This window comes from Bombyx mandarina, chromosome 10 (genome assembly GCF_030267445.1).
Source record: "Bombyx mandarina strain Sakado chromosome 10, ASM3026744v2".
In the NCBI taxonomy this organism is placed as follows: Eukaryota; Metazoa; Arthropoda; class Insecta; order Lepidoptera; family Bombycidae; genus Bombyx; species Bombyx mandarina.
Window position 1 is genome coordinate 474,455 of NC_143217.1, and position 24,632 is coordinate 499,086.

Below are 24,632 nucleotides of genomic sequence, written 5' to 3' on the forward strand. Positions count from 1 at the left end.
ACCTCTTCATGTTTCTGAGGAACGCGCGTTCCAATGACGTCAAAGTTATTAGCAAATATCTTAATGTGCATCTTCTGTATAATTAAAAATTTGTCTGATTTAAAAAGTTTCAAACTTCGTATTTTTTTATTTTAAGATATGATTTTATTTATATCTACTTGATTATAAGTAAATAAATATTGAGTCGACGTTGTTGCTTAAATATTATATTTGATTGTTTAAGAGTTTAAGGTGAAAAATTGTTATTACGTGATATTGAAAACGGAAAACGAAACAATTTTGTCGCAGATGGCTAGAAAAGTCTCTGCTCACTCGGTCGGTGTACTCATCTGGAAAAATGAGTGTCCTATACTTGAATTCGTAACGCATGAATGCTTCGTGACAGGTGCAAATTAACCGTTCCTTCAATCACTAGTATAACATTTAAAAAGGTTCATCCTAGTAATTAGGTCGTATAATAATCGTAATATACAGTAATCAGTCGAGTACTCCAGTTTAGTTCGTAAAAAGATTAAAAACATCTTTTGCGTTATTTAGCAGCGCCATCTGTTATAAATTTTATGTAAACTAGATTCAATGTAGGACCGGATTTGTGACGTGAAGTGAGGTTATGTTTTGAATCTATCAAATTTTACTTTATTTGTACGATACAAGTCTCTGTTAGGTTCCAAATAATTTATAGAATCTATTTATATCTCAGCCTTGTGATTATAAGTTAGAAATATAATTGATTAACCCTCAAACAGGTACAGACGTTCGTGCAACAAAACCTTAAAATCATTGTTGCATTCAGATGCTTGCACATTGAAACAAAAGAAAACAAAGAAACAAAAGAGATAAAACCTATAACTAAACTCACCGTTCAATATTACGAGCTTAAAAATTCACTAAGGTATGTATTATCAACGGCGACATGATTGTGACTCAGTTCACTTTGTAAGTACAGTCTAGAGCGAGAGGTGAACGCCGAAGATGGCCGAGGACGACGCTAGAGCGTTCGGCGTCGCTCGCCGGCCCGCCCCCGTAGTTTGACGGACACCACAATGACAGCTCCGTGCAGCAGAAACGCGATACGCGCCGAAAGTCGAGTACGCGTGGCGCGAAATTCAAACGCGCGCACTATCGCGTGCTAACGAAACGGAATGAATTCGAACATCAACTTTTTATACACAAAATCCATAAACAATACTACATACACTAAGTTAATTTGAGAAGTAATAAAATCGCTGACTAATGTTATTAGATCAATTTTTAGAAATTTATTTTCGGTGTGTTCAACTTTTTGGTAAATTGTAATTTAAAAAAATGTGTGATGTATGTGGATTGGGAATGAAAATAGTCGGAAATAAAAGAGTATAAGGGGCAAGAAACCGGTCGTCGAACAAGATTCAAATCGTTCAGGTAAGACGGACAATGGGCATCGAGCGAGCCACTCGTTTAATTAAGCATTGTAAAAATAAGAATAAAAATCGCGAAACGTATGCCGATTCACGGCATCCTGAATGGTTCAAGTTTTATTTTCTTTTTCAAAGCCCAATAAAAACTTGATCGAACTTGACAACACAAGTAAATAGGTATAAATAATATTATAAACTAAAAAGATAGGAAGCAAAAGCAGAAACTCTATGCACAAAATTATAAAAAAAAATGAAGAATTCTTATTCTTGAAAAATCTCAACAAGCATGTCTAGGTTGAGTTTCGCCGGTGTCTATTTCTTGATGGTGAAAACCAATAGTAACCATCGATCACCAAATACTTCCATTATTCATGCTATGTGCTTAAAGTAGATAAAGACATCACTTGTAATTATATTTTAATTTAAGCATTGGTTCTTTTTCCTATTGTATATTTTCTATTAAATTATGAATTTCTTAATGAAATTTTCACGTGCTACACTAGATTTTGAAAATGAAATTAAACTCACATAATGTATTTGATCAGAAATGTAAATATGTACATATTAAAATATGATGTTGTTCTGAAGCAGCTCAGTTAAGAACGGTGGTTCGTCTACGCAATAACAGATGGCGATACTAGTCACAAAGTAAAAATGGTCCTCAATCTTAATACTTTTACAGATTATTCAAAACAAAATTAAAAAAATTGTACTAATCCATTATTTAAAAATCAAGTACGTATCATGGCATTAGATGAATTTAAACTGATACGACCGTTAAATAAAATTGTTGTGGAAATCGGGAACAGCATTTAAATTTCAAATACAGTGAGCACCAATGCGCAATTGCTAACAGCGATTTTTTCGAATAACCTAAGGACAGACTACTGCTATTAGTACTACTAATACTAGTAACTTGGGTAAACAATAAACACGACAGAAATTAATTTCTATGTACGTACTAAAAACCTTTATCAATATTATAAAACAGTAATGTACTTACCTTTTTATCTTGTCTCTTTTTAGGTTTCATTTTGCGATCGTCAATGATATTTACTCAGCATGTAATAAAATTAAATATATTTCATTATAATTTTTATTAGATTACTGATATTTAGCACTGTCAGTATTATTTCCGACTACCCTGCATTTGTGTCAAACTAGCACTGTAGATGGCGCCACTTACATCTGTGACATCCCATAGTTACTATCGTATCGTTATACATGAGAGAAGAGCCCTTTCCATGATTTTGAGTTTTCAACCGTTTTGACGGAAGTGGGGTAAACTGGCTTTGATATGTCTGAGTATTAATTTCTTCAGGAAGGAACCATAGTATCTTACTGTCGGAAGTGGGGTGACTGGGTGTATAGACTCGACAAGTGACCACTTTCTAATTGATATGAGTCATATTTAAGCACATATTTCGAAGGCTTTATCTAACTGATAGGCGAGCTCACGGTACTCGGCCCGAGATAATTTTGGTAAAATCTGCACCAGTAGGAGCAGTGCTTTGCTGAATCTGACAACCGGGTTGGCATCGCGACCTACTAAGAAGATCCGGTGAGCAACTCAGTGGGTTGTTGTTTGTGAGTTAAATTGCATGTCGAATTCTCCGACGAGTTCGACGAGAACGATGACGGCTGCTTGAAATGCCTAAAAACACCAAGAGTTGATCGGGAGGATCCGAAATGTCGTGAGTTGAACCGCCTTGGATTGTAGATCTTTTTATTCCTTGTCCCCAGGTTCATATTCACTTCAAAGGATTGATAATCTATCAGAATATTAAATGAAGGTACAAGTATTTTAAATCCGCTTCAAATCCCTCCGTTGTAGTGGATAATAATTAAATTTTCGTACTTGATTCTCCAAATAAATTCTCATCTTCATTAGGTATACTTTACACGAGATAAAGTCAGTTTATTAAGAGATGCAAACTTCGAAGTCATGTTCCACGGGGCATATGTACATTGTTTAATAATCGACATCTACAATAAAAGGTGATCGAGCGTGTCTGTCACCGTCCTACCTATTCCTACCGAAAAACAATCAAGCGATTATCCCCTCGTATCTCCAAATGAGCGGCATACGATATGGCCTAAGCATTAGGTAGGCTGTAAACACATTTGCCTGTTTATATAAATTATGAACAAAAAATCTAATTATTGATGTCTAACACTAATTAACAACGTACCATTCTTGCGGCAAATCTAATTACAAAGATGAAATTTATTAATAATATTCCTATATGATTCTTACGTCAATACGTTTTAATCAGAGCTTTCGTATCCAACGTCATAATTTCTAATTCATAGATTTTTACAATCGAAATAACCAGCGGTTGTAAGTCTGGAGTAAAGGAAGCAGTGGATGAGCTCGTGTCCCAAATATCCTTTCTCAAAGTATTCCCTCATACCGACATACACGTACGGCCCGGCCTCGCCAGCGTAGCGTATCAACGAAGCGAAAAAATTAAGCTATCTTGCTTTTTATTTATTAACAAAATCATCCAAGATTAGATTATTTTCGTCAAAAAAGAAAATTCTCATTTCGAGCACGCCTCATCTCTTAGTCTTTAGATTGAGGGTGCTGTTATGGCCCAATCTAAGTTGGCTCGTTGTCGCGTCAGTGGAAGCAGCTCGGAGAATTCCTACCATCACGGTACAAACACAGGCAGTTGTTAAGGTCATCTCCGGGGGAAAGTTTTAATGAATTGGCGGTGGTGTAACGTTGTTTTTGTTTTTTTTTTTTTTCGGGAGAATTTCAGCAAGTTCTGTATTTTACAAGTTTTCTTGTCGATGGCTTTTTAGGTGACTTGATTTTAATATTGAATGATATTTTGCGGTGCCTTTGAAAAGGTTCTGCTTTATCTTCTATCAGTTGATCGTTTACACTATTTTGAAAACTGAAAAATTTTAGGTCGATGTTATGTAAAATATCCTATCTCAAATTTATGTGACAAATTCGTTTTTAAAACCACAAAGTCTAGAAAAAGATATTCTAGAAACATGAACAATTGAAGATTCAGAATTTAATTTCTGAATTTTTCGCTTGTTAGTGCTGAAAATTTCAGCATTACTGGCTGGAAGTAATCATACGTACCCATTTAAAGGATAGATCAGTTTTTGCACTAATGCATTCTAGGTTTCGGTCTTGTGTCTCAACGGCACTATTCACTTTGTGCTGGGGGCTCCGGTAGCCACTTAACTTCAGATGTGTCGTGAGTGAGCTGATCGCCCGTATATAGCTAATAAACCAAAAAAATATATATACTTCGGGGTAATTTCTGATGAAAACGCACTGTACTTGTGTTATAGAAGAGTGGAGCAGCCGTTACACTAGTATTATTTTTAAATTGTAATTGTAAAAAATAATAATAATGAAGCTGGTATATCATGGGTTATATAAGCTTCACCGGACGTGTAAGCGAGCCCGCGGGTCACAGCCTGGCAAATTTGCTAACACTAGCCCAAACGAGAGCAATGGAACCGCGACCCACTGAGAAGACCCGATGAGAAACTCAGTGGGCAGCCAATACAATCGAGGATTCAACCTCATGTCTCAAGGTAGTTGACGCTCACGTTGTAAGGTTTTTACTGGTGGTAGGACCTCTTGTAAGTCCGCGCGGGTAGGCAACACCACCCTGCCTATTTCTGCCGTGAAGCTCAGTAGGCATAATAATGCGTTTCGGTTGGAAGGGTGGGGCAGCCATCGTAAGGTGGGTGGCGAATTTACGTTGTAGATATCTATGGGCTCCAGTAACCACTTAACACCAGGTGAGCTGTGAGCTCGTCCGCCCATCTAAGCAATAAAAAAAAGGTAACCGCTCAAAACAAGGTGAACCGTGAACTCGTTCACCTATCTACACAATTTCTTTTTTTTTATCTACGCAATAAAACACAATAAATTAGGAACAAAATACCCATGCCGCTTGATCAAGGTTGCTTGGTGAACGATAATCGTACATTTTTCTCGAATTTACGCAAATTCGTTCAACTTGTCGTCGTGTCAATAACTTAATGAATTTATTTGCTTCGTCTGAGTACTCGATGCCGTCGTATGTCCCAAAGACATATTGGATTACCGGCGACCTTCGTGCCGCGGTACCATTCTAGGCTCAGATCTGTCTGGAAACTATAATTCAAGCCGTTTATTGAGACCGAGTATCGATGCTAAAGTTTAAGGAAGACAATGGCTGAAGTAAGTGAGGAACTCTCTGGGACAGTAACAGCTGATATCCTGCATATATCCGCGCGATATTCAGCATATTTCTGACGGAAAAAAATGTTTTCCAGTTAAAAGGACAGCTGTTCTGTTAATGTCGCTGGTTACCTGGAACTCGTGTCTCTGGGCGGGTGATCGAGTTGACTTTAAAGCGTCTGTACGCGGTCGCTTAACACCAACAATGCCGCAAGCTCATCTGACAAACTGAGTTATTCAGAAAACTTATGATAGAGCGTGTTACGCACCACACGCTCCTAAGATCCTACCTATGTAAGTACAGTGGCGGTTGGTCTGAACACCCTAAAACTAGCCGTGGAACGGAACATTAAATGAATATTACTGTGTGGCAACAGAATTTGCGTACTATGGGCAAGGTAATTGATATGTCAACCGCGTGTCTGAAGACGTGGCGTTGATCACCTTATTATGTCCATTTACACGGAACGCGGTAATGCGTTTCGGTTTGAAGGGTGGGGCATCCGTTATAACTATACTGAGACCTTAAAACTCATATCTCAAGGTGGGTGGCTGCATTTGCGTTGTAGATGTCTATAGGCTCCGGTAACAACTAAAAACCAGGTGTGCCGTGAGCTCGTCCACCCATCAAAACAATAAAAAAAAATAAAAATCGCAATATTTGACTGAAATAACAAACTTATATATTTATCCATTTTATTTTGCGCATTTAAAATGAGTGCCGTTGTGGTGTGCGAAAAAAACTATCAGACGAAACTCTCTTGACTAAACCCACAAACAACATCAGAATGCTATCAAACACGCACACTGTGTCAGATTAAACAAATATTTTCATCTGATAAATCTGAAGAGACGTTTCGTTCCCTATCGCTATTCACATTGATTGATTCGTTGATTGACGGGCCCTATCATCGCGACGATGACGAGATACGAACGCGAAGATACAACAGAAGGTCGTCGTGCACCTGATAATTCTCGAAAACTCATGTGTCAGAAGTAAAGTGACCAATCCGCAAATACTAGACAAACTAAAACTACTTTATCCGTTTCCTCCGTTTTCCTCTCAACAATTCGAATTGGATATCCCTTCTTATATTTTGGCATGAGAAATCTTCATTTTATATATTTATAACAATTTAATACGAGCTATGAAACTGAGTATGTAAAAAGAAATAGCAGTTTTTTAAAACTGTTATTAGAATAGAATGTATTTCCTTCCGCTATATTGTGAAGTGTCCCGAGCCCTTGATATATGTTTCTGACAGTCCAAGTATAATGTACCGATGAGTAGAAATCTCCGTTTCGATGATTTCCGGATTGCAGTAGACCTCTTGCATTCCATCCTCCAATTCAGTGTGGATATCGGGTCGGAAGCTTTCTCTTTTGGTCATCAGTAGCATTTGCAGCCGTCCAGGCCTGATGCCGTGCCCGTACGGTGCCTTCGGTAGCCAATTTCACACGCGATGACCCGGGTATCACCGAGCGTCGATTGTCAGTCGGATCATCCGACCTCCTATATCCATTCACTGTACTCGTCATTTAAGGTCGGGACATTCTCTAGGGAGATAGTCGTAGTGGTTTCCCTTTGCTTTCTACGCCAGGTTTTTTTGAAGCCTCTTAGTTCTAAGCTCCTGTATCCTCTCCAAAGTGAGTTTCCCAAGTTTGGGGGTCGGGTTATCGGAATCCGCCGTCCGAAACTCGGCGTTGTCCAGCTCGTTTTGCACCACCCAGAGGCCACCTGCAGGGTATTGAAGGTATTTCCTGCGGACGCGAGCGACTCCTTTCTCCTTTTGTGCAATTGTCCTTTAGTAGTAAGCCGTTGTCGGTCCCAAGCACGGATGCTAAAAGAGGAGGTTTGGTAGGAGACAACGCTAACTGTAAAAAGACCGCCGAGCTGTGGGTGGCCGTTAAATAAATAACCCATCCCCCGAGTCCACATGGCGAGCTCGCAGCGGTTTTTAGTGGCCGTGACTAAATCCCTTCTAAAAGACTGACATGGAAGGACGTGGGTACCCACCATGATTATATCTCAAGAAAACCACTCCATGGTGCAAGGAATTAACCAGATAGGAGCAAATTGCATAGAATAATCCAGAATAGGCTCTTGTTGCGAGGAGGTGGTCACGACACTCAGTATTGAGGAAACCGAAGCGAGAAGAAGAAGAAGTAGTAACAGTACAGAAATCTTCGCAATTTACTTCTTTCACTTCTTACGATTTCGAATACTTTACAGTTACAGTTACAGTTGTTGAGGTCACAATTAATATATCATGCCCTGTAACATTTTTAAATCAGTCAATTACTGAGAGGAACATATATAACAACGGAAGTTAATATCTTTCCAATACTCCAGTGAGCATTGGCCCAGGTCACGCCAACACTGAACTCAGAAATGCCAGTGAGGGTCGCGTAACAACTAATTAGGTGCTCTGCTTAAGCTCTTTAACAGCTTAAAAGCGCGTTGTCGTCGGATTTGCCATGTTGCTGTCCTTTAAAGCTCCTCTGATATCATCCTAAAACTGCGGCACTAATATTCTAATACATATACTTTTTAAGTTTATAGCTTAACGATTATTAGGCTGTACACAAAAAGTCCAAGCAAACCATTTAGGTCGTATAACATATGTAGAACAATTTCAACAATTTAATAAAAAGTGTAACAGTGTACAATGTATCTGAAGAAGTATTGGTGGTTTCTGGTATGAAAGGATTTACATATTTCTGACGTCTTTTTTGTTGATAATAGCATCTTGTGAATGTCACTTCAAAACAGCAATAGTATATAGGTGCACTGGTGGTAGGACCTCTTGTGAGTCCGCGCGGGTAGGTACCACCGCCCTGCCTATTTCTGCCGTGACGCAGCAACGTATTTCGGTTTGAAGGGTGAGCGACCGTTGTAACTATACTTGAGACCTTAGAACTTATATCTTAAGGTGGGTGGCGCATTTGCGTTGTAGATGTCTATGGGCTCCAGTAACCACTCAACACCAGGTGGACTGTGGGCTCGTCCACCCATCTAACCAATAAAAAAAATTGTCCATCACAGCCGAAGCCGAGGGTTATAATACATTTTAGAAAAATAATTTATAATGTATTTCTATTGGTGTTTCACAGAACATTTAAACCGATTATCAGACGTTAAAAAGGGCTATTTAGTTTTAATGGGCTCAGCATTGTGGCAGATTTAATCGATGGCTGACCAAGGCACGTCCGGCCGCGATGACAGATACGAACGGCAATGTTACCGTACACAGGAATGGTAGAATTTTTATTGATATTTTTATTTGAATTAAACTCGAGAATGGTATTTTAATCGCAATTGCATTTATCATAAATAATGTTTCAAAGTTCAAAACAATGCATCTTTAAGAATGTATTATAGTTTAATTGGTGTTCAGAAGTGGAAGAATTGCTTTCTTAATTACTGGCAGCGCTGATGAAGTCAATATTTCTATGCGACTGATGAAAAAATTGACTTGAGAAAATAAATACAAAGTTTTTTTTTTATTGCTTAGATGGGTGGACGAGCTTACAGCCCACCTGGTGTTAAGTGGTTATTGGAGCCCATAGACATCTACAATGTAAATGCGCCACCCACCTTGAGATATAAGTTCTAAGGTATCAGTATAGTTACAACGGCTACCCCACCCTTCAAACCGAAACGCATTACTGCTTCACGGCAGAAATAGGCGGGGTGGTGGTACCTACCCATGCGGACTCACAAGAGCTCCTACCACCAGTAAATGTGTAAATTAGGAAACTGTACGAAATTCTTTTTAAATAATATATTTATAAAGATTGGGAATTGTAAAGATTATATGCTATATTTAGATATTAACAGCAAATATTATTTTATTGGTTTAGATGGGCACAAAGTTGGTCTAGCTCCACCCAATAACAAGAAACTTGTCTGAAAATACACTGTACTATTTAGAAGCATATTCTATTCCATTTGTTTTTTCTGCTATAATAGGTAATGTGGTTCGCCAACTATTTCTCCTGTAACAAGTGTTGGTCGCAAAAATAGCCTGTCTGTAGACAACACATCAAAAATGGTGTCAGGCTCAACACCTCTCTTACCTCTAAAACTCCGCATGCAATTCTTCTGCAAACAGGAAGATTGTGTTAAGCACAAGACATATTTTATTTGTGAATATTTTTTAAGTGAAACAAATATTGGGACCATGCTGCGCCCGATGAAAGATACCGTCGGAGCGAATTTAAAAATGTTGAAAATGGAGCGTCGACGCGTGCGCACTCGATAATAATACCGATACCCAAGTAATGAGCAGCTGAGATGTATCGGGTATCATGCTCAGTTACAAGCTTAATCGCGATAATTACATTCAATTTCGTTCATTTATACATTAATTAATGTGTAGCGTGAGACACCTGGTGCCGGTGATTGCAAGAAAACAATTGTAATACCTTTTAAATTTTTTATAGGTGACCTGGCTACAAAAAGCCCGACAATACAAACGTAGGATGCGGTAGGGATACAGCTGTACACGGCGATGTCAGTGCAAGCTACGATGCTGATAGTTGTTGTGACCTATAGACCAACGATAAGACTCTTAATATACAGAAAAGTTTGCTAAAACCTACAGCAAACACAATAAGTTGTAAAATGCGTCACCATTTACAGTTCTGTCTGTAAAGTGTACTTCATTTACGTAGCATACATGAACATTAAATTTACATACAAATGTATCTAAAAGGACCTCGATGGACTGTGTAAAAAAGGATATGCGGGAGAAGGGTGTGAATACAGAGATGACGTATGATAGGCTTGTATTGAAAAAGAGGACATGCAGTGCCTACCCCGTATTGTGGGATGGGGGCAAGAAGAAGAAGACAACATACCTATATATCTAATAATTAATAGAACAACTTGACGTCGCTCGGTAGAGTAGGAGCTGGGCGTCTTGGGCATGACGTGGGAGGAGATAGAATAAAGTGCCCAAGACCGATGTAAATGGAAGGATTTGATTCGAGCCCTACACCCCAGCAGAGGGTAATAGGAAAGATAGAACAGAAATAATAGTTCATCTGAGAAAGTATAATTAGTCAGAAACTGTAGCGCTGGGTTATACGCCTACTAAATAATCCACTGAGTTTTTCACGGGATCTTGTCAGTGGGTCGCGATTCCAATCCGGGAGTAGATTGAGCGAAGCACTGCTCTTGCTAAGGCTAGTGTTCGGAATTCACTCAAGTTAAGCCCGTGAGCTCACCTAACGGTTCGCGCCAAGTTGGAATAGTCTCTTAGCCTACCAATGATTAGGTAGGGAAAAAAGCCTACTAAATAGCAATGGAAAAGGTAAAATCTCAATAACTCCCTACATAAACTAGTCGCAGCAAACATTATTGGTCAGCATCACCATTTAAGTCGCCCTGATTTACATTTTCAAGATCAAATCTTTATAGTACAAAAAATCTATTACTAATACACCGAAGATTATACGAACGAACATATGCTTTATTGTAATGTGACTTAGGCTTACTTTTGTATAAATTTAAGGACAGACATGAAATCCTCGGGTAAGGTGCAGGTCCCATTGTGTCCACTCCGTTGTCTCAACATTAGCGTATGTGAACAAAACCAACAAAAAGTTTGCAAAAAATGTCTGCCGCTACGATATCTGCAGTCCGCTGTCTCCGAGCTTGGACAGCCTACACCGTGGAGTTGCCTTACTTCAATATATTTTATGGTTTTAAATAATCATGAAAACTATGATGAGACATGGGACCCGAATAAATATTATTAATACAAACTTTTAGAGTATTTATCAGAAGGAAGTAATTTAGTAAGCTATTATTATGCAACCGCGTTAAGATTGATATAGACAGGTAGCCGGCCGTCCCAATAACATTTTTGGTACCCCGAAGACTACATAAAATACATCACTCAACTATGCCAATCATGTCTAAAACTAGTACCTAATCAATAATTTGTATTCTCTGCGGTTTTCGCGTCTCGTATACATTACTAGGTTTTGCCCGCGACTTCGTAAGGACCATTTGGGAAGTCTACCCTTTAGACTTCCCAAATGGTCCTGTAATTATCAGAATCTAGATCGATGTTAGGATCTTGGAGAAATCAAGAAAAATCTAAATTTTTCAACTCTATCTTGAAGTGATTTGGGTGTTTCTTGATAATCTTCTTATCCTGTTCCGCCCCGCACAGGCCGTCCAAAGCCTTGCACATCAATATTACGCGCTTGATCATTATTTTGCTGCGATATTATTTTAAAACTGTGATATCCTCTAAGATACTCATTGAAGTCAAATAATGTAAAGGGGATTTTTTTTTTAAATTAAATACTTATAATGAAATAACATATTTATTTGGATAAGAATTAATATCATCTTTATAAAACACGTTCATAAATAATGCTTATTTTAGAACAAATTTGGTTAGCGTAAAAAAGGTCATAAGTGAGCCAACCTTAAAATATACATACATATTATGCTGTCGCGGACTTTTTTTTACAGCCTTTAAAGGGGAACAATTCTGTCATAAATTATTTTAGCGAAACTTTAACAGTTTCCGCAGTGCACGCAGCGGAAGCTCTCAAAAGGCAAAACCATCGCTCCTGTTGGTCTTAGAGTGATGTTATACAGCCTATATATAGTCAATAACACTGATAGAATTTTTCGAATCGGACCTGTAGCTCCTGAGATCAGCGCGTTCAACCGAAAAAACAAACAAACCCTTCAGCTTTGTAATTATTTGTATAGATTGAACAGTATTTTATGAACCTCGCGATTTTTATGGTTATTATATAATTTCGCTTTTCCAATACCTCACAGTTATTGTGGTCACGGACGACTAAGGTGTTATCCGTCGCCAATTGAATATTGTAGTAATTGATTTTCTTAACACAATATTCATTAATTTAATTCAGGAAAGAATATGAGACAGGTGTCGGGTATATAATACGTCCGCACGATCAGTTACCACTTTGATGATTTCTGACACCAAACGGTCTCGCCTTTCTTAAGTTTGGTTAAAGCGTTCACAGTGCGGAGTCTATGAGTTCCAGTAATCACTTATCATGAGGTGGGCCGTGAGTTCATGGACTCATTTATAAGTTGTGTAAACTGCTACCTCTTAAATCCAGTGAACGATTGTTATCCAGAGGGGCTCCACAACTACTGCGGTTTCGGGCTACTGAATTGATCAATGAAAGTGCAATCGACTCCACGCCCTTCCCATTGCTGAGTAGGGTCCAGTAGAGCACAGTGCGTCTGCAGCCGCGTAAATCTAAATCAGCTAGCTGTCTCAGCTTGTTTTGCTTTCATTACCGGACTCAGGTAGACCTCTACTCGCCTCGCGACACTTTCCACATTCCTTTCACGAGCGTACGAGGAAATCAATTCAATACGTTCTGTGAACGATTCGTATGGATAATTTCGAAAGTATTTTGTACAATATTCGGCAGGTACAACTTTTCAGTGAAAGGCTCAGTTTGTAGCCATGTCTGTTCTAATTGTATACGGTATCAGTAGTAGATGGAAATAGCAGAGCGTATCGTATGTGTCATTGTTTTTCCATTTGTAATACACGATTTTTCACCTACCTCATTGTCTAGAATGTACATCTACTATGTAAAGGGGATTATCTTAGTGATTTTTGTTCTACAAAAAATTTACCGAATACGTCTGTGTGGGACACGAGTGTTTGCAAAGCGTTGGTCATAACTGAAATTTGCTGATTCGGCTAGTCTCTCTTTCGCTTTCTGATATGAACATAAGAAGATGAACGGCTTTTTATTTTTATTTTTTATTTCATAGATGAGTGGGCGAGCTTACAGCGCACCTGCTGTTAAGTGGTTACGGGAGCCCATAGTCATCTACAACGTAAATGCCGCCATCCATCTTGAGATATGAATTCTAAGGTCTCAGTATTATTACAACGACTGCCCCACCCTTCAAACTGAAACGCATTACTGCTTCACGGCAGAAATAGCCAGGGTGGTGTTTGTACTTACCCGTGCGGTCTTGCAAGAGGTCCTACCACCAGTAATTACCTTCGCAAATTATAATTTTGCGAGTTTGATTTCTATTACGCGATGTTATTCCTTCTCCGTGGAAGTCTATTGTGAACATTTGTTAGGTACGTAATTCATTAGAAAAATTGGTACCCGCCTGCGGGATTCGAACACCGTTGCATCGCTCGAAAGGAATGCACCGGACATCCTATCCTTTAAGCCACGATGATTTCAAAGAAAATTATGAGAGTATCAGGTTTTAAAGCAAAGTTGATACAGCGAATACTCTGGAACGTTTCGGAACTATGAGCAATACCTAATCTGCTAATTAGCGGTTATCGGAAAACAAATTGGAAAATATTTACCGAAACTGCTTTTTACTGGTGGTAGGACCTCTTGTGAGTCCGCACGGGTATGTACCACCGCCCCGCCTATTTCTGCCGTGAAGCGTTTCGGTTTGAAGGGTGGGGCAACCGTTGTGACTATACTGAGACCTTAGAACTATATCTCAAGGTGTGTGGCGCATTTACGTTGTAGATGTCTATGGGCTCCAGTAACCACTAAACACCAGGTGGGCTGTGAGCTCGTTCACACATCTAAGCAATAAAAAAAACCTGAATTATTGTTCACAAAATTAAAATCGTGTTTATTAAAAAATAAAATAAACAGCAACACTCGAAATGGCCGCTGGAAATTCCGCGACAGCTCCATATCGCGTCACTGTCAATCCGTTATATTTAGATCGCTCCGGCGTTTGACTGGCACACGTCAGCTGACTTTGAAGCAGCCGTCAGCGCTGACACGCGTATTGACAGTTGTCGATAACGTCAGCTCGAATGTTTTGAATTCCGAAATTAGAATTTTCGCGTGTTCTCTTTCTCGGTATTGTAATTATCGAACGTTAATATTCAAATTTAATATTGTTCTTTTATGAGTGAGCTTAGAAAATATTTCGTCTACTAGGATAGTACGGTATTTTATGGCTTATAGTTTTTCGCGACAAGATCCACTGATTCCTATAATTATGTATGTCGGCGCAAATATGACTATTTACCTACTGATCATCAACTAATTACTCTGTGATAAGAAATTGATGTTAAACAGTTCCTTTTATTGTAATTTCAATACTTTAAAACGTGTTTGAAAAACGTGTAAACCCGCTCACGTGTTTGAAAAACGTGTAAACCCGCTCACGTGTTTGAAAAACGTGTAAACACGCTCACGTGTTTAAAACGTGTCAACACGCTCACGGGTACGAAGCCCCATAAATACGGCCGTGCTGTCTAGCACTGACTGATTCGTGTCCGAGCCGTTGTACTGTACGGATATCTCTGTAACGTTGTTATGCTTCTCGTGCAATATACGAAGTTTTCGTGAAGTTCTCGTGAAGTTTTGTTTCGGAAACCCAAACATGAGTCATTCGTCAAGAAAGTGATGACCGCGACGTCAGCGGTGCTGACGTCACACTTTTTAAAAACAATACGGACGTCCCTACTATCCGCCATCAGAAGCGGGATCACACGCCGCCTCCGCTCAGCAACAACCTGGTGACCAGATAACCGTATCGGCGGATAATGACTACCCTCCAGCATCAGCCGATAAGCCTGTACAGTCTGCTTCACAAACCAGCATGGTCGAGCGACGGAATCAACAATCAACTGATCAATGAATACAAAAGATAAGTTTTTATTTTTGATTACTAAAATTTCACCATAAAATTCATCTGAAGACCATGATATCCTTACACAACGAACAACACCTTACACATTCTTATCCCACCTTCAATAAATCTACGAGAACCTCCGAGAAATCTACGAGAACCTCCGAGAAATCTACGAAAACCTCCGAGAACCCTACAATAAAATCGCATTAATAGTCTCAAACTTACATAGTTACAAGTAACGCAAGTATAACAGATGCGCTACTCAGAGAAACTTTTTATTCCTGCAGATCAATGGGAATCAAAGAAAACCTACGAGAATCAACGAGGCTAGTGCAGAGCGTGCACCGCCCAAGTGGGATCACATGCCGCCTCCGCTGAGCAACAACCTGGAGACCAGATAACCGTATCGGTGGAAGAAGACTACCCACCAGCATCAGCCGATGAACCTCTACCATCTACTTCACAAACCAGGATGGTCGAACAACAAAATCAACAATCGGCATAAGGATAAGTTTTTATTTTTGATTAATAAAATTACGCCACCACATGAGTACCACAGTGTACGCCACCACATGAGTACCACAGTGTACGCCACCACATGAGTACCACAGTGTACGCCCACTATATAAGTATCAAGTACCACAGTGTACGCCCACTGCATAAGTACCACAGTGTACGCCCACTGCATAAGTACCACAGTGTACGTCCACTACATAAGTACCACAGTGTACGCCCACTACATAAGTACCACAGTGTACGCCCACTACATAAGTACCACAGTGTACGCCCACTACATAAGTACCACAGTGTACGTCCACTACATAAGTACCACAGTGTACGTCCACTACATAAGTACCACAGTGTACGTCCACTACATAAGTACCACAGTGTACGTCCACTACATAAGTACCACAGTGTACGTCCACTACATAAGTACCACAGTGTACGTCCACTACATAAGTACCACAGTGTACGTCCACTACATAAGTACCACAGTGTGCGTCCACTACATAAGTACCACAGTGTACGTCCACTACATAAGTACCACAGTGTACGTCCACTACATAAGTACCACAGTGTACGTCCACTACATAAGTACCACAGTGTACGTCCACTACATAAGTACCACAGTGTACGTCCACTACATAGTACCACAGTGTACGTTCACTACATAAGTACCACAGTGTACGTCACAATATAAAACTACACAAAATAAGTTACTTTCAAAGTAACATAAAAAGGTACACAGATACCAATCTCAGAAACAGACATTCCATTGTTTCAGATGGACTCCAAGAACTCTCTGGTGATACACCATACATGGGCGGCTGGTGCAGAGCGCGCACCGCCTGTCAGTATGGCCGTGTCGGCGCAAATATGACTATTTACCTACTGATCATCAACTAATTACTCTGTGATAAGAAATTGATGTTAAACAGTTCCTTTTATTGTAATTTCAATACTTTAAAACGTGTTTGAAAAACGTGTAAACCCGCTCACGTGTTTGAAAAACGTGTAAACCCGCTCACGTGTTTGAAAAACGTGTAAACCCGCTCACGTGTTTGAAAAACGTGTAAACACGCTCACGTGTTTAAAACGTGTCAACACGCTCACGGGTACGAAGCCCCATAAATACGGCCGTGCTGTCTAGCACTGACTGTGTCCGGTCACCGTCCTCGTCGAACCCGTCGCTTGCGACGAAGGGTTCGACGAGCGAACTAACCCATAGACACAGCCCACTGAGTTTCTCGCCGGATCTTCTCAGTGGGTCGCGTTTCCGATCCGGTGGTAGATTCTGCGAAGCACTGCTCTTGCCAGGGTCAGTGTTAGCAACTCTCCGGTTGAGCCCCGCGAGCTCACCTACTAACGTTAGGGCGAAGCTGAAATAGCCTCTCAAGGCTATCAGCATAGGTAGGGAGAAAAAAAAAAAAGCACTGACTGATTCGTGTCCGAGCCGTTGTACTGTACGGATATCTCTGTAACGTTGTTATGCTTCTCGTGCAATATACGAAGTTTTCGTGAAGTTCTCGTGAAGTTTTGTTTCGGAAACCCAAACATGAGTCATTCGTCAAGAAAGTGATGACCGCGACGTCAGCGGTGCTGACGTCACACTTTTTAAAAACAATACGGACGTCCCTACTATCCGCCATGTATTATAGCAGATGGCCTAAATGTATGTTGAATACCTTCAAGAAAACATTTATCGAAAGCCATTGCAAGATTAAGGCGTAATTAAGAGCAACCCTCTCTGAATCTATATACCTAGTTCCTAGTTCAGCCATAAGTTCTGTTACGAATGAAAATGCATTTTTGAATGAATTTTTTAATGTAATATTATTAAAATTTATATCTAAAAAAGTATAATGTCTTAAGGGTCCATCAAAAAATAAATAAAATATTTTATTCGAAATGGCCAATCTTTCTTTGGCTTTTATACAGGCCTTTAATCTGTTTGGCCACGAATCTATGGATATACGCAACGTTTCCAAGGGAAATTTCGCCACTGCTTGCTCCAAAGATTTTTAAGAGACTCAATGTCGCCGTGTCGTTTAGAGCAGGCCATGTCTTCTAAGACTGACCCTAATTTGAAGTCTTAAAGGGTTGAGGTCAGGGCTAGGTGAGGGCCAGTCTTCAGCTCTTATAAAGTCCGGAACGTTGGTTTCAAGCCAGGCTTGGGTAGTTCGTGCCTTGTGACCAAGTGCAGAGTCCTGCTGGAAAGTCCACGATATATTTTAAAAAAGCGTATTGTTGAGAGTTTAAGAGGTTTCACAACATGATTCAAGAGTATATCTTGATACACTTTTCACTCTGTTTTCACAAAAATGTAGTTTGGTGACTCCTTGATAAGACACGCCCCACCAAACCATCACAGACGCAGGATGATGACCACGTTGTACCTTTCCGACCACTTGAGCAGCTTCTTTAGAACTGTGAGCGTACATCATTTTGCTTATTGTAGTGTTCTTCAATTGTGAAAATTTTTTCATCGCTAAAGAGGATATTACTGTGCCTTTCACCTACGTATCGCGTTTTGATCGATCCACTCCCTTTAACTGTAAAGATTGATTTAGGGCATGTCTTGTATATTGATATTGTCTTGTAATATCATACGTTATCACACAACATGGCATGACAGTGCTAGATTAACAGTTTTACTACATTTAAATATTTTTGTATACGCTAAACATTACGTAGATTATTCATAAATTGGTATAAATCTAGAGCTCCGCACCTTGCGAAGTCCAAAGGCTTATTGCTTTACACAAATACAGCAGTTCTAAATAACCCATAATATTAAATATAAACGGCCTATCACATTATTAATATATCTAATAATGAATTTTTCTACATATTAAAACCATAACTCATTAAGATGTCCGTTACAAATTCTAAATATCATATTTCTCATTCATTTTATTAAAGGTGTTCGAACGCCATTTATAAATAAGCGGTTCTAATGTTGACAGGTGTGAATGGTTGTCAGCTAACAAAGATTATGCAATATTGCCAGGGTTCGAGCGATTCAAGATTATCAATTAATTTTCAATAATTAATAATAAATTTAATATTTTTAATATTTTAAAAAAAAAATCTTTCGCGTCCATCAATCTTATTCGTAGAATCAAATCCTGTTATTGAGTTTAGTTTTTTCTATTCTCGATTCTGATATATTGTAGATGTACATATATGCAACCATTACTATGTTAGGACGGATAACTTAAAAAAATGTTCTAAAGATTACAGTCTACAAACTAAAAACAGTCAAAAAAATACGGTCACAACCTTATGATTTTGAAATTGGCATTTTTAAATTACTAAGTTACGTGTTTTTATTCGAATAATGGGCGAACGAGTTCAGGGCTCTGGCGTTGAGTGGTTTTATTTGTCTCTATACTTGATTAGTGTCATTTCTTTAACACAAAGTCGAATGTTGAAATATAGACAAGGCGGTATTAATCCATGAGGACAGATGCACAAAACCCTCTGAGAATACTACAAAAGGTAATAGTGAGGAGGAAAATGAGACAAACAGACTCCTATTACAAAAAAACAGAAACAAGGTGAACTACTATCAACAAGTTTTGGTAAAGGACCATAACGGCAATGAAGTCGTTTTGTAAAATAGAGAGAACCAGGGACCATTAGGTACGGTTGACGCAACTGGATTACTAGCGCATGTAAAACATCGTAAACTGGAAACATAATTATATTGAAGACCTGGGCCCAAACAGTTACAAAATGTAGACATGCCGCCTTGAGCCAGGGCTGAACTAGGAGATTGTTGGGGAACCATAATTATGATGATAAAACAAATATGGCCAGACTGATAATATGATTTTCGAGGGGGGTCTTTTACTAATAACTAATAGTTTGTACTAGACTTGAAGATACTAAGTAACGTGGATAAAAAAAAAATTTGGCAAGAATTAAGAAGGGAGCCAGGTAAAAAAATGAAGCCAGGATGTCGCATCAACACGACCAGACACCGGTTTATTTTAAGTAATAACCTGATAGAATGTTCTGAGATTTTACAAATTCTACTGAATATATATGTTTTTTTCGCTTATATGAATGGATTAGTTCACGGACCACCTGGTGTTAAATGGTTACTGGAGCTCATAGACATCAACAACGTAAATACTGCCACCCACGTTGACACCTGAGTTCTAAGTCTCCGTTTTTACTCCAAGGCTCAAGAGCCCCTAGCGTTAGCTCCAAGTCCATTCCAGTAACGTCGTAGTCACGCGAGCCTGTACAGCATGACTATCTACCGCGGGATTCGATAATTAATATGCTAATAGTTCGGCTTTGCCCACCCTCGCGTACGTGAGAAGCATAACGCTCCACCACATAGAAGATGTGCTATAGAATAGACTCGCCAAATGCAAAGTACTAGAATAAGCTTGACTCTGTGACGTATTTTTTCTAACAAGGTCATGTTTTGTAAATCTTACCATAGATTAACTGGTGTTTAAAAGTTGGTGTTAAATTTAATAAATGTTACTACTATTGCTAGTTATGGTAAGCTTGATATCAAAACACAATTTTTGTAATTAAAAAAATGTGGCCTTAATTCAGACTACAGCTGAGAAAGGCTATCCTCAGTACTCAAAGTCAGTAACTTCCAGTCGCCTTGAGAAGTGTGGTCGAATTCTGAACTTTTCAATTGTTTAATGCATAGATAGGGATGGTTCACTTTTACGACACAGAAAACATTATTGTTTCGCAGCTGAAAAGTTCTAATAAATTAAATAATCCAATTAAAACGTTTCCTTCCATTCTTGCTTTCAATCATATTTTTTTTGATACCTATAGCCGACTGGTATGTTACGAAGAAATTCGCTTCTCAAAAAGTACTTTTCTGTAACTTTAGACAACTGAACCAATTACATATATCTACTCTATGACCTGTCTGATTTGCGTGCGCACAGGAATCGCAACAAAAACTCAAGTATAATTGACGACCAGCCCGGCGACGGGTGATGGACTCATCGAAACCACTCAGCCGAAGAGACAGGATTGTAGAGTTATGAATTCAATGAAACTCTGTATTCATGTTATGATTTTAAGTTTAATTTTTTGTCAAAATTTAGTTGATGCGTGAATAAGCTAGTGAAACGATTAAAGGGTCATTGACTGACATTCAGGGTCCGACCTTGTTTATAATAATAATAATAATAATAATTTTTTTTATTGCCTTTGTAGGCAGACGAGCATACGGCCCACCTGATGGTAAGTGGTCACCGTCGCTCATGGACGTCAACAATGCCAGGGGCAGGCCAAGCCGCTGCCTACCAGAATTAAATTCCATATCAAGTGTTAGTAATACAAAATCTTAAAAAAGCAGTACATTTTATTTATTTTACATTGACCATGGCTGGTCTTGAGCCAACATGGACTTCATTCCAGTGCCTTATATATTTATTCAGAAACATTGTAGTTTTAGGGTCAGATAGAGAGAGAGTACCATATTTTAATAGCCAAATCTATTCCGTGAAACATTGTCACTTAGAACTTTCTATAATAGTTCGTGACCATGAAAACTAATTTATACAAAACGTCAAAATAATAATAATAATAATTATGTTTGATATTAAACAGAGATTATAATGTAACTATTCAGAAATACTTATTTTTCGGAAAGCGGCTTTGTTTAAGGACAATAACAAAATATATGCCTGTTTTATAACATGGTGTCCTGTTAACGGCAAAATGAAACATTAAAATTTGACATAGCAACAAAATACAAACGCAACTTTTTTTTTTTTTTTTATTGCCCTTGTAGGCAGACGAGCATACGGCCCACCTGATGGTGAGTGGTTACCGTTGCCCATGGACTTCAGCAATGCCAGGGGCAGAGCCAAGCCGCTGCCTACTGCTTAATACTCTCCACAAGCCTCGTTTGAAGAAGGACATGTCATAGCGCTCGGGAAACACCGTGGAGGGGAGCTCATTCCATAGCCGGATGGTGCGTGGCAAAAAAGATCTCTGGAAATGCACTGTGGATGACCGCAGTGGCTCCAGGTAGTACGGATGAACTCTACTCCGATGGCGGGCGGTGCGATGGTAAAAACAAGATGCCGGTATCATCTCGAACAATTCCTCAGAGCACTCCCCATGGAACGTACGGTACAAAATACAGAGGGAACCGAAGTCCCTCCGCAGACCCAGAGGCTCCAAACGATCCGTGAGAATGGGATTATCGACAATCCGAACGGCCCTCCTCTGTATGGAGTCAAATGGAAGAAGCTGGTATTTGGGAGCCCCGGCCCAGAGATGGGAGCAGTACTCCACGCGAGGCCGGACTTGTGCTTTATAAAGCAAAAGCCTTTGTTCAGGCGTGAAGTACCGCTTCGCTCTGTTGAGGACTCCCAACATTTTGGACGCCAACTTGGCTTTGCCTTCCAAATGACTCCGAAACTGGACATTGCTCGAAATATCGACCCCAAGTATCCCAATACTCTCGGAAGGTTGCAGGGATACTCCTTGGAATTGCGGCGCCACGAGAAAGGGGTCCTTCTTCGCAGTGAACGCGCAAACTTGTGTCTTTAACGGGTTGAATTGAACCACCAAGTTCAATTCACCCCATTTGGAGACTCGCCCCAGAGAGTTCTCCACTTCAGACACAAGTTTTGATCGTCTCTCTTGCACCACGCTTCGAGAGAGACTCTGATGGCCGATATATCGCGCATCCCCCGTGCTGTCATCCGCATAGCAATGCATGCCATCAATAGACAGCATGTCATTGATATACAGGATAAAAAGCGTGGGGGAGAGCACCGAACCTTGTGGAACGCCAGCGTTAATGGTCATGGTATCAGAACAGTCACCGTCTACAACGACCGTGATGCTCCGCCCATCCAAAAAGCTAGCGATCCACTTGCAGAGACCCTCGGGGATTCCGTAAGATGGTAGCTTTGACAGAAGTGCCCTATGCCAGACCCTGTCGAAGGCCTTCGCGATATCAAGGCTCACAGCAAGAGCCTCGCCCTTGCTCTCCAAGGCTTCAGCCCACCTGTGAGTAAGGTATACAAGAAGATCGCCAGCTGAGCGACCGTGACGGAAACCGTACTGTCGGTCACTGATCAGCTGGCGATCTTCAAGATACTTCAGGAGTTGTATATTTATAATTCGCTCCATCACCTTGGAAAGGAAGGAAGTTATCGCGATAGGCCTATAGCTCGATGGGTCCGACCGGTCACCCTTCTTGGGGATAGGGTGGACGTGGGCGTTCTTCCATGAAGACGGAACCCTGTTAGTGCAATAAGAGAGGCGATACAAACGCGTTAGCGCAGGCGTCAGCTCAGGGGCGCACCTTTTCAGAACCACAGCAGGGATGCCGTCCGGCCCACTCGACTTATGGACGTCCAGGAGTCGGAGTTCCCGCCTGACTGCACACTGCGTAAAGCAGATCTCCGGCAGAGAACTGTCACACCGGGGGATGTTCGGTGGTGTGGCACCCCCGTCGTCCACAGTCGAGTTCGAGGCGAAGAGTTTGACCAGAAGGTCAGCCTTCTCTTTCGCACTATGGGCCAGACTGTCATCGGACTTTCGTAGTGGTGGGAGACTAAACCTGCAGAAGTTACCTTCTGCAGCCTTAGCGAGCGACCAGAAAGCACGGCTCCCGGCGGGATAGCTCTTCAGTCGCTCGCCAATTCTGGCAACGTGCTCCGACTTCGCCCTGGCAATAGCCCTTTTATAGGACCTAGAAGCGGCGTTAAATTTCCGCCTTTCCTCAGAGGTATTAGGATCCTGGCGTCTCCTGGCATAATTCCATGCCGCGTATGCGGACCGCTTGAGGCGTGCAGCGTCCCGACTGGCATTGTTATACCAGGGTCCACTGCGACCCCCGACGGGCACCTCGGAAGAAGGAATGAACAGTTCCATCCCCCGAAGCACCACGTTTTTAAGTCGGTCCGTACAGACGTCAGGATCACCAGAGGAAAAGCAGAGCCGCCCCCATGGGTAGGATGCGTAAAATTCAGCAACCCATCCCAATCTGCTGACATATACCGCCAAACTCTTCGATACCCGGTCGTCATTCGACGACCAGGACGAGAGATCGGTACCGCAGCACGGATAAGGCAGTGATCAGACGATCCAAGTGGAGCGTCGACCACCACACTGTATCCGGCCGGATCGGTGGTCAGCAGAAGGTCCAACAGAGAGGGCTCGTGCCCCTCAATATCTGGGACACGGGTGGGCTGTGTCACCAGCTGGGAGAAGCCGTAGGCCAGGGCGAAATCGTAGGCAGCCCGACCCGGGAGGTCAGTGATTCTGGACCCCAACCACTCTTGGTGGTGAGCGTTAAAGTCTCCAAGAACCACCACCTCCGCAGATGGGTACTGCTCAAGCACGCGGTTAGTCCCCTCTTGCACATGCTCTATCAGAGCTGAACCTGCATCACTGCTGTGGGACCTGTACAGGCACGCGTAGACTCGGGTACAACCCCCGTGATCTACGCGCAGCCACAAGATGGACAGGTCCCGTTGTTCGAGGCCTCGTCGACGGCGACAACAGACATCAGCCCGGACGAATACACACACCCCGGCTTTACGCAGGAAGTTGTGCTCCAATACGTAGCCGGGGTATTCAAGGTACGAAGTGTCATCCGGAGCAGATATCTGTGTCTCCGTCAGAAAAAGGAGGGCAGGCTGCGCCGTCTCAAGATGGTGGTGTACGGCGTCGAGGTTACTATGTAGGCCCCTTACATTGCTGAAATCCACATTAAATGTGGAATGGGGCATCGCCGACAAAACCCTTTTCCTTTTTTTAACTGTCATATTATTATTTTTAACTGTCATATTATTATATTAACTTAAATTCATTGGCTATGAACTTCACTGAATATGAATGTAAAATAATGTATCGGTGTAAGAGT

General features: G+C 40.8%; 2 protein-coding genes across 2 annotated transcripts in view; one reads left to right on the plus strand and one right to left on the minus strand.

The window, feature by feature from the left end:
• Positions 1-995, minus strand: part of LOC114249656 (uncharacterized) — a 48,371-nt gene extending 47,376 nt beyond the window's left edge. Inside the window, exon 1 of the mRNA XM_028183295.2 lies at positions 860-995. The gene's annotated coding sequence lies outside the window, so the exon portion shown is untranslated. The remainder of the gene's footprint in view (positions 1-859) is intronic.
• Positions 996-1,193: 198 nt separating this feature from the next.
• Positions 1,194-24,632, plus strand: part of LOC114241608 (protein tiptop) — a 367,727-nt gene continuing 344,288 nt past the window's right edge. The window contains exon 1 of the mRNA XM_089730104.1: positions 1,194-1,401. The gene's annotated coding sequence lies outside the window, so the exon portion shown is untranslated. The remainder of the gene's footprint in view (positions 1,402-24,632) is intronic.